This window comes from Ovis aries, chromosome 5 (genome assembly GCF_016772045.2).
Source record: "Ovis aries strain OAR_USU_Benz2616 breed Rambouillet chromosome 5, ARS-UI_Ramb_v3.0, whole genome shotgun sequence".
NCBI lineage: Eukaryota > Metazoa > Chordata > Mammalia > Artiodactyla > Bovidae > Ovis > Ovis aries.
Window position 1 is genome coordinate 59,964,628 of NC_056058.1, and position 16,437 is coordinate 59,981,064.

The 16,437-nt window shown below is 39.3% G+C and overlaps 1 long non-coding RNA gene across 1 annotated transcript in view; it reads right to left on the reverse strand.

Moving 5' to 3' along the window:
- LOC121819724 (uncharacterized) overlaps positions 1 to 15,708 on the reverse strand; it is a 28,077-nt gene extending 12,369 nt beyond the window's left edge. Inside the window, exons 1-5 of the long non-coding RNA XR_006060066.2 lie at positions 15,498 to 15,708; positions 15,237 to 15,417; positions 14,389 to 14,474; positions 13,840 to 14,117; positions 7,956 to 8,233 (exon numbers count right to left, since the gene is read on the reverse strand). This is a non-coding gene — a long non-coding RNA (uncharacterized LOC121819724). The remainder of the gene's footprint in view (positions 1 to 7,955; positions 8,234 to 13,839; positions 14,118 to 14,388; positions 14,475 to 15,236; positions 15,418 to 15,497) is intronic.
- Positions 15,709 to 16,437: the final 729 nt, after the last annotated feature.

Genomic DNA, 16,437 nt, shown 5'->3' on the forward strand with positions numbered 1-16,437 from the left:
TATGAAAAAAAGATATTTTTATTGATGAGTCATGATACTTGGCTTAAGAAAAAACCATACATTCTGGAATTCTACTTTCAAGATCCCCAAAAAACTTGTCTTACTCTTGGGACAAATGCAACTTAAAAATTTATCTGGACTTTCCTCCATAGATTTTGCACTATGAATCAGTTGCCAGACTAATGCTCTTATAATCCCACTCCCCGATGACAAGGGTGTCAATGTCACAAGAGCCTCCTCTCAGGTCAGCAACAGCAGGTCTGATTCATGGAGCTTCCTGGCCGACAAAGAGGGACGGTATCATGAACACAAATAAGTCATTACCTAGGTGAATCAACCTGCCATAATCAGTGGGTGATTTAGTCCTTTCACAGCTGCATTCTTATAGATTCCATCTCTATCCTCTCAATCTCAACAGATGGTTCAGACTCTCAGATTACTATTGCTGAGCTCTCAGGTCATCCTTTCTCCCAAGCACTGCCTCCATAGCTATATGGAACCCCAGGTCAAGTTCTCTGCTCTGACAAAATTTATGTTAAGGCACACTTAACTTCAGCTACCAAAATCTCCATGTTCTCACACTCACAAGTGAGAGATTTTATTTATTCAAATCATTTAGCCAATTATTATTGGACACACACAGCTAAAGATGAAAGGTTTGTATCCCTTCAAAATGCTTATGTTGAAAACTAGCACCCAAAATGATGGTATTTAGAGGTGGGGCTGTTGTGAGGCAACTAGGTCGTAAGATTGGAGTCCTTATGAATGGAATTAGTGCCCTTGTAAACGATACCCCAGAGAGCTCCCTCACCCTTTCTGCACTAAGAGGACACAGTGAGAAGACCACTGTCTATGATTCAAGAAAAGGACTCTCATGAGACCCTGAACTGGCCAGTGTTTTGATCCTGGACTTCTCAGCCTCTAGAACTGTGAGGATAAATTTGTTTTTAAGCAGTCTATGGTATTTTTGTTAAAGCAACCTGAATGGACTAAGACATTTACTATATGACAAACATGTTCCAAGTCTTAAGGGTAGAGCATGTATTGTCACGAACAGTAAGGAGGCCAGTGTAGCTGGAGCACTGGCAATAAAAGCAGGGGGTTAGTTACGGCTTATTCCTGTCACATTTCCTTCAAATACTGCCAAGTCACTGTTATCATTCCTTAAGCACAGCTGAAATACAGCTGCAGCACACTGTCTGTCCTCTTGCCTGGACTGTTACAGTACAATTTAAATGTTTCCACTGGAAGTCTGTGGAATTACTACAAGGTTTTCCCTTTGGAAATGAGACATGACCTCAACTCAAGGACTTTTAAAATTCAGTTCCCTCTGTAAGTACTTTTCTCCATCAGGGCTCACTCCTTCACAGTCTTCAATGTCTGAAAGTCATTGTAGCAAAAACACTTATAATGAGAGTACAGATAACAAGAGATTGCTCTATTTGTGGTGTGTGATCCCACTGGAAAATATATGCATGTATAGCCCTAGGAAGCTAACACACTGCCAGTTTGAAACGTTTATCTTAGTCCCTTTTGCCAGACATTTTTCTGATTTTTACAGATTTCTCTGCTAATGCTATGAGAAAGGTTAAGTACCATCATCCTCATTTACAGTTGATAAAACTGAGATAGAGGGAAGCTAACAGATTTGTTTAGTGTCTTCTTGGCAACAGTGATTCTGATCCTAGCTCTTAGCCTACAGGTATAACTAATTAGAAAACCTGTATAGGAAAAGCAATCAAGCCAAACTAACCAACCAAACCAACAAACAAAAGCCCCTTGAATTCTAAGATTTCTTCACGATTAAAATTAAAACAACTGATTTTGGGATTATTGAGTAGAGACAAAGTGGCTTCTATCATGAGTTGGGTAGGGCCAACCATATCAGTATCAGAGTGGATCTTATCCTGCCTATTCCCAGATGCTACTTCAGAATACTGGGTCATTTTCACCACAAGTGGTAGAACTTCCATCACACACACACACACACACACACACACACACGTACACCCCTCAAAATGTGTGGTAATCCCTTGTTTTGTATAGATAGAAAAGAGGTGAACAAACTCAGTATCTCTCTCTTCTGCTGGGCCTGGATTTTCTTGAATATACATAGTATTTAAATAATATTCCAAAATGTTCAGAGCTTTGGAGATGGAATGGAACAACTCCACTGCTGTTCGCTTGTTGTCTCTAAGCTGAGAGACATCAGAGGGGAGGTAAGCGCAAACAATGCGGTGAGGGACTGTCTGGGTCCTCTCAGCCCGTCAGATGCTTTTCCACACTCTAAGGGCACATTTTAGCGAACATTTCACCTTCTACTCAGTACTAGAACCAGGTCTTCAAATTATATATGAGTCAAACAATGACTCATATATAATGTGAAAAATGTTTAAATACAAACAATGAACATTCATTGTAGAAAAAAGGGGAATGAAAATAAGAATAAAGCAATCATTATCTCTTTTTTTTTAGAAACAACGTGAGAGAGATGAACTACTTCAGCTGGAGGAATATGAAACAAGCAACTGCCCAGAAGCAGATTTGTGTAGATGATTGGAGGTCAAAGGCATACCGCTATTGGGGAGGGAAACTTGCACCACAAAGGTAATTAGGTGATGAGTTGACAAAGAGCACTAAGTGTCAGAACAAAAGTTTTCAATCTACCTTGAAGTCCTTAGGGAAATACTTTTTGAAGAATTATTGCACAAACTTGTGACTTCATTTTGTAGGTTTAATGAAACGTATGTTTGCATTCCCACTTTGGTCATATAATTCAGCAGGTCACTAATACAATAACGTAACAGGAAGTCTATTACAAGTAGACTGAAAGGAATTGAGAAATTAAAAACAACAACAACAAGCAAAAACAACAAAAAAACGTGTTCAAGAATGGCTGTCCTTCCCCATTTCCTCAAATTTCAGTATTGTTTAAATAAAGCTATATTTGAAACAAGTAAGGCAATAACGTAATAATAATACTCTACAGAGTATGTAATGAAAGGTCAAGACACTTCATTAGCTGGGACCTGGTCCAAATTTTTGTCTTATAGGATGAAACCACTTTAAAATATTTTATATTAATAGTTGACTGGGCTTCAGTGGGAAAAGTGTTTGGATTTCTACAGAAAATGATTTTATTTTAGTAGCTTGAAACATCATCCACTGGAAATCAAAACTGAAGTTCCTAATTTACAAACTACTCATAGCGATCACCTACCTATATCCACATTGTTCATTTGGTACTAATTCCTCTGCCCCTAACCACATTCTCAGAGAAGATAAGAACAGAAGCCTGACAGGGCATACTCTTGAGAAGACCCCCTCAGCCCCCAGAGCCAAAATAAACCACCAGGCAGACACAAAGTTGTTGTTGTTTGATGTAACATGATGGGGATGTAACATGCTGGGATGTAACATGCAGGCAGACTGAGGGTCAGACAGAGATGGACAGGGGGAGAGAGATGGACAGGGAGACTGAAATGGCAGGGCAGCATGGATAAGAGGAAAAAACATTGCTGTTACAACGAAAAATAGGTGTAAGAGTGAAAAATTGGTGTCACCAAGAAGTTTTGTGATACAAATAATAGAAGAGGGATGCTGATTTTAATAAAGTTGTGGAATCCATACTTCTATATTACTTTAAATATTTTCAAAATAGATGATTAAAGTCATGACTATGTGAGTTTTGGCTTACCGGCAACAATAGGAATTTGTATCTGTGATTACATAAACTGTTCCAGAATATAACTTTACTGAGTATCTTTTCCGTGCCAAATACCACAGGCTTTTGAAATAACTGTGAAAAACTTACATGATTATCATTCCCCTCCGAGGGTGAATGGTAGGAAATGCAGTTGTGTTTTGTTTCAGGGAATTTTTATCCAGGTATAAGCAGCACTATGAGACCACAAGATCCAGGAATCAGCACACGGAAGCTTCATAGCCTGGGTCATGATATACTGGTTGTCCAGATAATAAAACTGAAATTCGCAGCAGAAATTGCAACTGAAATCAGTTGCAACTGCAGGGTCATCAGTGAGAGAAGATCCATTCCACTGTCTAGGATCTTAAGGGAGAAATATGGAAGAGACTGGGAGGAAGGTGTAAGTTAAAACTGTAAATTAAAACTGTAAGTGTGGGTTCACTCTGTCACATTACAGGCCAGACTGTCTCCATAGTGACACAACTGCCTGAAGGAAAGGAGGGAATGCTGAGAAAGAATTTCAAACAGATTGTTCTTGAGGCTCAGTGAACAAGAAACTGTGGTCAACTAAGCACATACATCCCTTTCTTCCCAGTGACCCAAGTCCAAACAGAGGTCTAGTGGACTTTCTTGGGAGCTTCATCTCCCAGTACTGATTACCATCAGAAAACCTCTCTTCACTCATTGTATATGCCAGAATTTCAAAGGGTTTCCTGTTCTCTGAAGGATGATGCTTTCTGAAAATGGAGAAAATCAGTTTCCTATCAATAAGCATAACAAAGCAGGGATCCAAAATTACACACATTTTGAAAAGGAAGGTCATCTAATATACTTTTACTTCCATCTAACAGCCTCACAAAAAGTTCTCCCATCCTAAGTGAGTGAACTGAATAAAATTTCTGAAACAGCTATTTTCAGATAATGGGCAATAGGTAATACAGGACTGTGATCAGTGAGGAAGGGAAACAAGCAAACCAAGCCCTAAAATCACCCGTTTCCTACCTGGTGATTTCCAAGCACCTGCACAAAAAGTGGGAATCAACAGAAACCCTGCCGTTCTTAGAGAAGTGTGCCCAAAACTCTTTAAAGGAATAAAACAAAATCTGTCACTCAATAATGTAAAAATCACACATCCAGCATACAACTGAAATAAGTAGAAATGGGAAGAAATAGGCAAATGTGACTGGTAACCACAGGAGATGAAGAAGAAAAAGCAAAACAGAGTGAGTGGACAAGGCATTTACATGTATGTTCAGGTATTTAAAAAATAAACATAATGAGATGAATGGACAATATAAAGAAGAATGAAATGGAACTTCTAGATATGGAAAATGTAATATCTGAAATTATGTCACCAAATGGAACTAAAAGCAGATTTAACTCTAAGGAGAAAAAAAAAACCCAAAACAGTGAAATTGTAGGTGTAATAGCAGGCATCACACAAAATAAAAGATTTTAAAACAAATTTACTGAATGACAAGAGTCTTAGAACATGTGACATATATCAAGCAGTACATGGAACTGGAGTCTTAGAAGAGGAAAAAGAAAAAAGAATTGTTGAAAATATTTAAAACAAGTTGAAAACTGTAATAAAATTCTATACATGAGATAAAAAATTCTAAAGTAACCAAAGGAAAAAGAGAAATCACACACAGAAGAACAAAGGTAAGAATCACTGCAAACTTACTGTCACAAACAATGAAGGTTAGCAGAGAGACAATTTGATAGGGTTAAAATGGAAATTTTTCTATCTAAAATTCTATATCCAGCAAAAATGTTGCAAAACACTTTCACTTCCAAATTAGTTCTTTCAAGTCCAAACATCTTGAGGAACCAACTGAAAATGTGTACAACCATGAAGAAATAATTATTTTTTTAATATATTTAACATCAGCTATGGTACACACAGTTTAACTCCGCTATGAATGTAAAAACATTAAAACCTTTCTTTGGACTATTGGAGTCTCGTTTTGGTGGAGTATAGCAGCTTGTTAGAATGAAAACATGAATTTTGTGTGTCCAGTGGTTAGGACTCTGCGATCTTGCTGCAAGGACCTGATTTCAGTCCCTAGTTGGGGATCTGGGATCCCACAAGGCATGTAGCTCGGCCAAAAATACAACAAAACAAAACAAAAATACAGTTGATCCTTGAACAACACAGGTTCAACTGTGCTGGTCCACTTATACACAGATTTTTTCAACAAAAATATTGGAAAATATTTTTGGAGGTCTGCAACAATTTGAAAAACTTGTAGATGAACTGCACAGATCAGAAATATTGAAAAAATTAAGAAAAAGGTATGTCATGAATGCAATATATATTATATAATGTGTTATATATTGTGTAGATTTATATAACAGTAGACTACTTCAAATTAAGTTCTGAGGGATCAAAAATTAAACATGGATTTTCTACGGCAAGGGGCAGGGTGGTCAGCGCCCCTAACCTCTGCACTGCTCTAGAATCAACTGCAATTTCATAGTCAATGTTAAACTTTTGCACTAAATTTATACTTTCAATTATGTAACTTGTCTCATATTCAACAAAATGAGATTCCAAATTTTTTTTTTTTACTGTGTGAACTGAATAAAAGAAACAAATTGTTATTAAAATTAACTAATTTTCTGGTTGATGCAGCTAAAGACATTGATAAGAACTGGCCTCATTCAAACTCTTGGCAAAATTCTTCCAGTGAAACGAAACAGTGACATTAGAATGGTGCACAAGACAACTTGAAGGAAAAATGAACAAAGCTGCTTTAGAAAAGCAGTGACTAAAATAAAAGGACATGTGTCACAAACCGACATTAAAACCCCCTTCTGCTGTCTTATATGTAAATGTATCGTCTTTGGCTAGAGTCTTCTTAGGATACTTACTTTTTAAAAAAACACTGAAGCTTCTTCAGCTAATTTTCATGGGGTTAGTGATATCACTACTACTCTTAAGGTAGGTGGAAATACTTCCTCTAAGGAGCACACACACGATCAACTCTCTTTAAAAGAAACACAATTTAATAATCTAATATTTTATTAAATGTAAACTTTTCAGGTTTTCTGGCTCAGTGTTGCCCAAAAGATTCATTGCCAAATGGGAAAATGTTCAAGCCATAAAAAGCTGAAGGTTTATACCATAGAGTTTGTGACAAAATCATCCTAGCTAGTGTTCAGGCTACTCTTTATAACACTGCACATGGAGGACCACTTATCTTCTGTTTCCCACACACATCTCATTACAGCTGTTGTGTAACTGCCCACTGGTAGTCAGGAGCTGAGGGAATACGGCTCACACAAAGTTCCAGGCACTTGCTTCAATCTGAAATCCCTTTGCAAGGCCAATCCAGCTCCAGAGCTCCTTGTGGGATCAAAGTCTCTCTCATCACTGCCTCACAGTTCACCTTGCGCTTTCTCCACTTTCTTCCTAATAAAGCTGCACTCATATGTTCATCTCCAATCTGCTTCCCAGAGATCTTGAACTAAGACCCAAGAGTCTTTCTGGGATCCAGCATGCCACATCTCTCAAAGGCTAAAAAGAAACTGCAGCTGTAGGCTTGCCTGAGAGCTGAGAAGAAAATCTGGCCAAGTGTTCATGGAAGCTGCCATGCAGGACGCTGAGGTGCAGAGATATTTGGGCCAGTCAAGGCTGCCATGAGCACTAGAGTGCATAGGTGGTAGAGCGCTGCGATCTAGAGAGACCTGCTGGGAGTTGGAAAGAGCAACATGCTTTCTGCTTAGACTTATGAATTCAGTTTGCTGACTGCTGTACAGAGGATTTAGCAATCTCTTATGTGGAACGGGAGAAGAATACAGATAGGTAATAATATAAGCTTACAGAAAGTGAGAGCAATGTTATCCAAAGGATGCTATGTTTGATTGTAAAGCTTTAAAGGGTGATTTTCTTTAAGCCCTGTGATGCTACAGTTAGCCTGAGAGAATGTGCCCTGTATTTTCAGAAGCTATACTTGTTAGAAACGGGGTATTCAGAAAAGGTCTCTCCTTGCCACTATCATTCAGAAAAGGTCCTTCCCTTGCGGCCATCAGAGATTAAGGCATCTCAGGCTTAAAGAAAACATCCCCACCCACAGCTTCGAAACTTTCACAGGATCTACAAAGAGAAGAATTGCTCTGAGCAGATCTCTGAGTGTTTCTATTTCAATTATCTGTTTCTATGAAACAAGTCACCTTCAAATTAGTGGCTTCAATCAGCAACAATTATCATCATGGCTCAAGAGTCTGGATTTGCTGAGCTCACCTGGGTAGTTCCTTCCTTATGTGGTATGAGCTGTGGCTACAGTCATCTGGAGGCTCAACTGGTCTGGAATGTCCAAGAGGGCTCACTGAAGGCTCAACTGATTTGGAATGTCCCAGATGGTGGCAGTTGGAGCTGCCTAAAGGCTGGGATTTCTTGTGGGGCTGTCAATCAGAGCACTTTGATCTTCCTTCATACGTCATCTTCAAGAGGCTCCCTTGGGCTTTCTTAAAAGTCTGGTAGTCTCAGGATAATCAGACTTCTTCTATGGTGCCTGAACCCTAAGAATACAAAATTAGAAGCAGTCATGTCCTTTTAAGTCTCAGGACAGGAGTAATATAATAAATAGCACTTATGTCACATTCTATTCTATTAAAGCAAGCCATCAGATTCAAGAGGAGGGGACCAAATGAGGAGACCTCCAGGAGTCATTCATTCATTCCTGGTCACTGATGTAGAGATTACCACAGCTTCCCAATATTCCTATTTTCAAACTGAAATGTTCACAGTGGTTATCCTGTCCCTCTTTCTTCATTGGACGTTATGTGTGAGTTTAGTCTCTGGATTAAGAGACGCAGATGTGAAACTTACGCAGAAACTATCATGCAATGCTGAACTTCGAGACTAAGCCAAATCATAGGAATTCTGGTCGCCTCCCTTAGGGAAGATATTTTGCACATTAAAAGAAGGTAAATATCAAAGTAACGTATTAGATAATACATATTATAATGTCAATATAGTATAACATAAAATATATCCTATAATATATAAACTATATAATATATATACCTTAAATATATACTATATTATCATATACTATATATTAATATAAATAATATTAAGAATATTTTAGAGATAATGTTCTTAAAATTATTTGAATTCTGAAGAAAATTTTTAAGGTAAATTTTGTGAAGGAGCCTGAGCCTGTGCCTGATAGGAATCTGCTTTCTGACTTCAGACTATACCACAAAGCTACAGTAATCAAAATGTTACCAAATTCACAAGCCCATGTGCCTGACACACAGTGAGGCCCATCAACAGTAAACATTAGAGTTTGGAACAGAGAAAGGTTTATTACAGATTCATACAAGGAAATGGGTGGCTCATGCCCTAAGAACCCCAAAGTTACTGAAAGCTTTCAGCAGTCCCTTTAAAAGCAAAAGGTGAGGGATGGGCGTGGCTGGTTGCTGCCGACTTCTCCATGTCAGATTCTCTGATCCTGAGGTCTGGTCATGGTCAGCTAACGATGTTCCTGTAAATTTCTACCCGATGACTGTTAATTCTCTCTCCTGAGCAGAAAGGGCAAAGTCCCAAGGTGTGACTTTTACCCTCCAAGGTCCCACCCAGTCCTGTCTCAGAGGAGACAGATCTCAGCTGGCAGCTCCTTCAGGGACAGGTTCCCACATCCTGCCCAGCTGTCATCCCTGAGGGAGCCAGGCACCCAACCCTACTAGCTCTTAGTTTTCTCAGGCTGCCCAAAGCAAGAGACTAGGGCTCACAGACTGAAGCCCATACAGAGAGCCACTGCTATTAGGTTGTAGAGACAGGGACAGGGGAGAGGCTCACCGCTGCCTCAAGGCCTGGGCCAAAGCTAGGGGAGGGCCTTAGTGAGAGGCTCTGGAGTCCTGCAGGATGTAGTCTCTAGTTTGTTCCCCAGAGCCTCTAGTTCACTCACTGGTCCAAGGCTAGGTAAGCTGGAGGGCTTCCAGAAGGCCTGAATCTGCCTCTTACCTCACTTTCCACCTGATGACCACCACACTGCCACCCCTTGGCTGAATCATTTCCCCAGTGGTCCCTCACAGACAGTTACCACTGGGCAGGGCCCACTGCAGTGCTGAACAATAGCTGAGCAGGACAACTAACGGTCACTCATTGACAGTTGGCTGCTTGTGGGTGGGGCCCACTGAGGCATCGACCAATGGCTGGGCAAGACCTAGTTGCCTAGTAACAGGATGTGGAGTAATTAGGCATAGCAGTGCTTCCTGCCCGGAGAAGGCAATGGCACCCGACTCCAGTACTTTTTTCTGGAAAATCCCATGGATGGAGGAGCCTGGTAGGCTGCAGTCCATGGGGTCGCTAGAGTCGGACACGACTGAGCGACTTCACTTTCACTTTTCACTTTCATGCACTAGAGAAGGAAATGACAACCGACTCCAGTGTTCTTGCCTGGAGAATCCCAGGGACGGGGAAGCCTGGTGGGCTGCCGTCAATGGGGTAGCACAGAGTCGGACACGACTGAAGTGACTTAGCAGCAGCAGCAGCAGCAGCAGCAGCAGCATGCTACCTGCCAAGGGCTGTGCTCTTCCTGTTCTGTTATGAAAACAGTATGGTGCTGGCACAAAACCAGACACAAAGATCAATGGAATAGAGTAGAGAGCTAGAAATAAACCCACACGTTTTCAGTCAATTAATCTATGACAAAAGAGGCAAGAATAGAAAAGGGGAAAAGATACACTCACTCTTCAATAAGCAGTCTGGGAAATTTAGACAGTTACATATAAAAGAATGAAATCAGAACATTTTCTCACACCATACACAAAAATAAACTCCAAATGGATTAAAGAGCTAAATGTAAGACTGAAAACCATAAAACTCCAAGAAGAAAACAGAACACTCTTTGACATAAATTGTAGCAATATTTTTAAAAAATCTGTCTCCTAAGGTAAAGAAAACAAAAGCAAAAATAAACAAATGGGATCTGCATAGCAAAGAAAACCATTGACAGAATGAAAAGACAGCCTACCAAATGGGAGAAAATATTTGCAAATCATATACCTTATAAGGGGTTAATACCCAAAATATATAAAGAACTCATACTGTCTCACAACAAAAAGCAAACAATGCTATTTAAAAATGGTCAGAGGAGCTGATAGGCATTCTTCCAAAGGAGACTTTCAGATGGCCAATAGACATGTGAAAAGATGCTCAACGTTACTAATAAGAGAAATGCAGATCAAATAATAAGAAGTATCCCTTCACATCTGTCAGAATGGTTATTATCAAAGATACCACAAATAATAAATGTTGGTGAGAATGTGGAGAAAAACCTTTTTTCCTACGAAAAAACTGTTCGTAGGAATGTAAATTGGTACAGCCATTGTGAAAAACAAGATAGAGACCCCTCAAAAAACTAAAAACAGAACTGCAATAAAGATCCAGCAATTTCATTCCATGGTACATATCTGTAAAAAACAACACTAATTCAAAAAGATACATGCATCCTAATGTTCATAGCAACAGGAATTACCATAGTCAGCAACAGATGATCAGTCCCTCAACAGATAAAGAAGATGTGGTGTGTATATACACACACACACACACACACAAATGGAATATTATTCAGGCATAAAAAGAATGAAATTTGGGGGGATTTCTCTGGCAGTCCAGTGGTTAAGACTTCATGCTTCTAATGCAGGGGGCACAGGTTTACTCCCTGGTCAGGAAACTAAGATTCCACATGCCATCTGACCTCAAAAAAGGAAAAAAAAAAGAATGAAATGGACCTAGTGGGTATTATGCTTAGTGAACTAAGTCAGAGAAAGACATACTGTATCTTATCATTTATATATGGAATCTAAAAAATAAAAAGATGACTATAATGAAACAGAAACAGACTCACAGATATAGAAAAAAAAAATAGTAGGGAGGTAGGAGATACAGAGGTACAAACTATGTACAAAATAAACAAGCCACAGGAATATATACAGGAGTATATGCTAGAGCATACGGAATGAGAGGGTAACAGGTAGGAAGGCCAGAGGTCCCCAAGTGGCAGACGGTTTTCTTTTCACTTCTCTACACAAATTTAAAAGAGGCTTTTAATTCTGTGTTGAGGACACCTGGTTCTTCCTTGAGCTAACCAATGCATTTGTTGTTGTTATTGTTTTTTTAATGGAAATGTTTTTCTTAAGCTGTGTAATGAAACTATGTATTTGCTTCGGAATCTGCCTTTCTTCAAAATGGTTCTGCCTAAGACTGACTTTTTTTCTTTTCTCAAACCTTAGGCTGATAATGGCTCAATAAACCAGCATTTATGTCAATTGTTTTATGGCCGGGGGATGACACACCTCTTGCCATCCTATCTCAAAAATGCATATTGTGGGAGAGGGGCCTGGTAAAACTCCCTCAGCCTTGAGGTGTCTTTCTTACCTGATTAATAGCTTTCTAACAGACATAAAACACCTTGCTAAAAACTAGCAAAGGGGCATTCTTTCTGTCTCTTTTCTGTCTGTGTCAGAAGCTTTCCCCATCTCTGTTATACTTTAATAAAACTTTACACGAAAAGCCCCAAGTAGTCAAGCCTTGTCTCTGACCCTAGATCGAAATCCTCTCCTCTGGGGATAGGATACGAATCCCAGCATAACACACGGCTTGCAGCAGCAACCTTTCAGGAATATATCCAATATTTTATAATAATTTTAAATGAAATATAAGCTATAAAAACTTTGAATCACTATGCTGTACACCTGAAACTAATACTATCAATGAATTACTATCAATGAATTTTAAAAAGAGAAAAAAAGATACAGATTAAAATTAGATAAGGGGGCTTACCTGGCAGTCCACTGGTTAAGACTCCATGCTTCCATGAATAAGAATTCATGCTTATGAATTGGAGCAAACTCTGGGAGATGGTGAAGGACCGGGAAACCTAGCATGCTACAGTCCATGGGGTCACAAAGAGTTGAACACGACTTAAGAGACTGGACAATAACAACAACTCCCAGCTCAGGGAAGATAGGTTTGATCCCTGTTTTGGGAACTAAGATCCCATATGCCACATAATGCAGAAAAAAAAAAAAAAAAAAGCCAAGGAAAAGGAAGAATCTAGAAGAACCATCAGATGCAGATTTTGTCCTCTCCCCGTGGACTGATACAGACATTTAATTCCCCTAGCAACAATGAGAGACAACATGCACAAAGTATTACCAGCCCACAAAGTTCATCTGAGCCAGGTATCCAGTTTTTATTCAGGATCAGTCATTTAGAAAAGGAGTGACATGGCTGACCTTAGTTATTAGTCTCTCAGATGTCAAACTGCTGTTAAGTGTACCAAAGCCCCATGTAAAAAATGAGTTTTTATCAGTCAGTAGATTCCAAAAACTCAGAGGTTAACTCCTGGGAGCCTGGCAAGGGTCAAACCCTTCTTTGGAACATGCAGGTTTTAGACAACCCAGGCCTACTGAATTTATCTTTTACTCCAGAGAAGCATATTCTTGCAATCCAGAAACTGGTGGGGCCTAACAACAGGGGTAGCATTAGCAATGACAACACTCACCATGCAACCACCACAGGTGCTATAAACATGAGAGCAACTGGGGATGCAGACATAGGATAGTTAATCTCAGATCTGGCTAGAGCAGCCTTCATGTACCCAGGAGGAAGTGGAGCCAGCACATCCATGGCAGGCATTTGTGAAATACACTAAAAAATGTTTCTATAGAAAGAGCTACAAGCCAGGCCTTGTCGTGGAGGGCACTTCTAGTATGTCACCAGGAACTGCTGATCTCTCCCCAGGGGGCCGTATGAGTGTGGTGATCACAGAAACCTGTTGCAGTAGTGTGATCCCCTCATCCCAAACTCACAGGGTTAAGGCAACACGAGTGAATGAGTGAACAGCACAGAAACGTTTAGAGCTGCAAATGCTTACATTTAACAAGAGGGAAGATTTTAAGTCAACAACCTAACTTTATCTCTTAAATAACTGGGGAAACAACCTAAACCCAAAGCTAGCAGAAAGAAGGAAATAACAATTTTAGGGAAAATTGCCTAAAAAATACAGTATAGGAACTCGATATCATTTCTCTTCCAATTAGAAACTCAGCAGTGTGCACTCAGTCTGAAAACATTTTTCCAGGCAATGAGATATAATTATAGACAAACTAACCTGAATGAGAAATATTTATTTCATTTTTCTGGTTGAGCCTGGTGTTGAGGCTGGAAGAGGCCACAGTCTTTTTTAGTTCAGTTACCAGGACTGAAAACTCAGTGGAGAACAGGCCTTTCCCATTTGCTCTGTTATTTTCAGAGTGTGGCTTTAAATTACGTCTTTGGAGGTCTCTCCAGCTTGCTTCAGGTTCTGAGACTATCTTGCATCTTTACAAACCAGATGGACAACTCTGGCAACACTGTTCTTGATGAGAACATGTGAGGAACTTCCTGTTCCTGTGAAATGAGAAAGGGACGAGCAGCTCAATTAAGAAATCAGAAAGTGATTTGATTCTACTTTCAATGTTCTGAATATGATGGACTAAATGGAAGGACGGCCCATCTCCTGTAGAGTGCTTAGTCACCCAGTCAAGTCTGACTTTTTGTGACTCCATGGACTGTAGCCCACCAGGCTCCTCTGTCCATGGGGATTCTCCAGGCAAGAATGCTAGAGTGGGTTGCCATGCCCTCCTCCAGGGGATCTTCCCAATCCAGGGATCAAACTCACGTCTTCCACATTGCAGGTGAATTCTTTACTGTCTGAGTCATTAGGGGAGCAACACTGAAAAATTTTCTTCAAAATAAATGATTATCCTAAGGAATCAAATATAGAAGAAAAAGGCAAGAATAAATAATTTTTAAGAATTGAGATAATGAAAATATGAAAGAAAAGAAGATAATAATGAGAAGCTGAGTAAGAATTTATAGTAATTTCAGAAGCACCCAGAAGTTGGTTGAATGATATAGTTCTAATCAAAAGTCATTATACTGTAACAGAAGTCAAATTGTCAAAGCAGAGAAATTATGCACCTTAATGGCAAATTTTACTAATCATTAATTAAGGATACAAGCAAATAGCAAGCATAACATCTATCTCTGAAAGGGTCCAAACTACCATATACACCTCCAAAAAACAGATTTTTGTTCTAGGATGTATTCTGGTTTCAGAGTTAGAGATCAGTGTTCACTGTGCATGAAGGACATGTGCTATACAAGTCAGTTCTAGGGAGCCATTTAAGTCTGCTGCTGCTGCTAAGTTGCTTCAGTCGTGTCCGACTCTGTGCGACCCCATGGACGGCAGCCCACCAGGCTCCCCCATCCCTGGGATTCTCCAGGCAAGAACACTGGAGTGGGTTGCCATTTCCTTCTCCAATGCATTTAAGTCTAGAGCTTCTTATTTTTATGCATTCCATCAGTCATGCAGAGAAGGAACCTATAAGACTAACTTCTGTTCTCTAAGTTTTGCTCTATAATCAGTAAATTTCAAATTTCTTCACAATAAGCAATGCAAAAACTCAGATAAAAAACACTCTCAGATGAGAACTTCTTTGGTTATCTTTGTGCTAGGAAATTTACATTGAGGGTTACAGAGCTGCTGTTAATTCTTTTCATTTTGCAGGGATCTGCATAAAATGAACTGCAGTGCCGAGAGTAGCAGGGGGTTGAGTCAGCATACGCCAGGTCACTCCCAGATGCACTCCAGAGACACCATACTGTACACGTTCCATACTGTGAAACTTGGCTTCTTTTAGGTTGCCTGGTCAAAGACAATGATAAGCTTCTGAGCATGCATGAAAATGGATGTTGGGCTCCAATGAGAATGTTTCTGATTCTCACCTTTCTGAACTATCCTCTGGACTCATAATTCTTCACAGTTTCAAACTTCTTTTCATACATTTCCCAGCTCTCCGTTTCTGATCCATACTGAGGACCAAAAAGGCATGCAATGCAATCAGGGAAAAAGGCTAAAGGCAGAAAGCATGAAAGATGGAATGATCTAATTTAGAGCAAATTAGAAATAGAAATGATACAATCAGTTTGCATCCTATGAAATTCAAGCATGTTTCAATATATGCATTACAGCAGACTTCAATGAGGCAGAAAATTATGAACAATGGAGACAAATTAGAGGAAGCATGCAGAGATGCACAGATGTGCCAATGGCCCTCGATATCCAAATTTTCAGACTTGGATTATATATACTATCTTCTCAAAAGAACACAAAAAGCTCAAACATATATAAAAATTTTATATATTATATAAGTAAGATTAAAATATACTAAAGGAAATGAAGAGAAAAAATTTTTTAATCTGTGAAAGGAATATAAAAGCATGATATAAAAGAAACAGTCAATATAAAAGATATAATAATGATCAAAAATTTAAAATTTAACAATATTTATAATTAGTTATGTTAAAAATAGCTCATAAAACAATAAAAGTTACAACTTGTATCAAGTGAAAGCTGTATTTGCCTACCATTAAGAAACTCTTACGTATCAATAAAAAAAGTGTGAAAGTGCAAGTGTTAGTCACTTCATTGTTTCCAGCTCTTTGCAACCCCATGGACTGTAGCCTGCTAGCCTCCTCTGTCCATGGAATTGTTCAGGCAAGAATACTAAACTGGGTTGCCATTGCCTTCTCCAGGGGATCTTCCCAACCCAAGGACTGAACCTGGGTCTCCTGCACTGCAGGCAGATTCTGTACTCTCTGAGCCATGAGGCAAGCCCATAGATAAAAAGATGAACATTATATATGAAACCATTATATTTTCCCT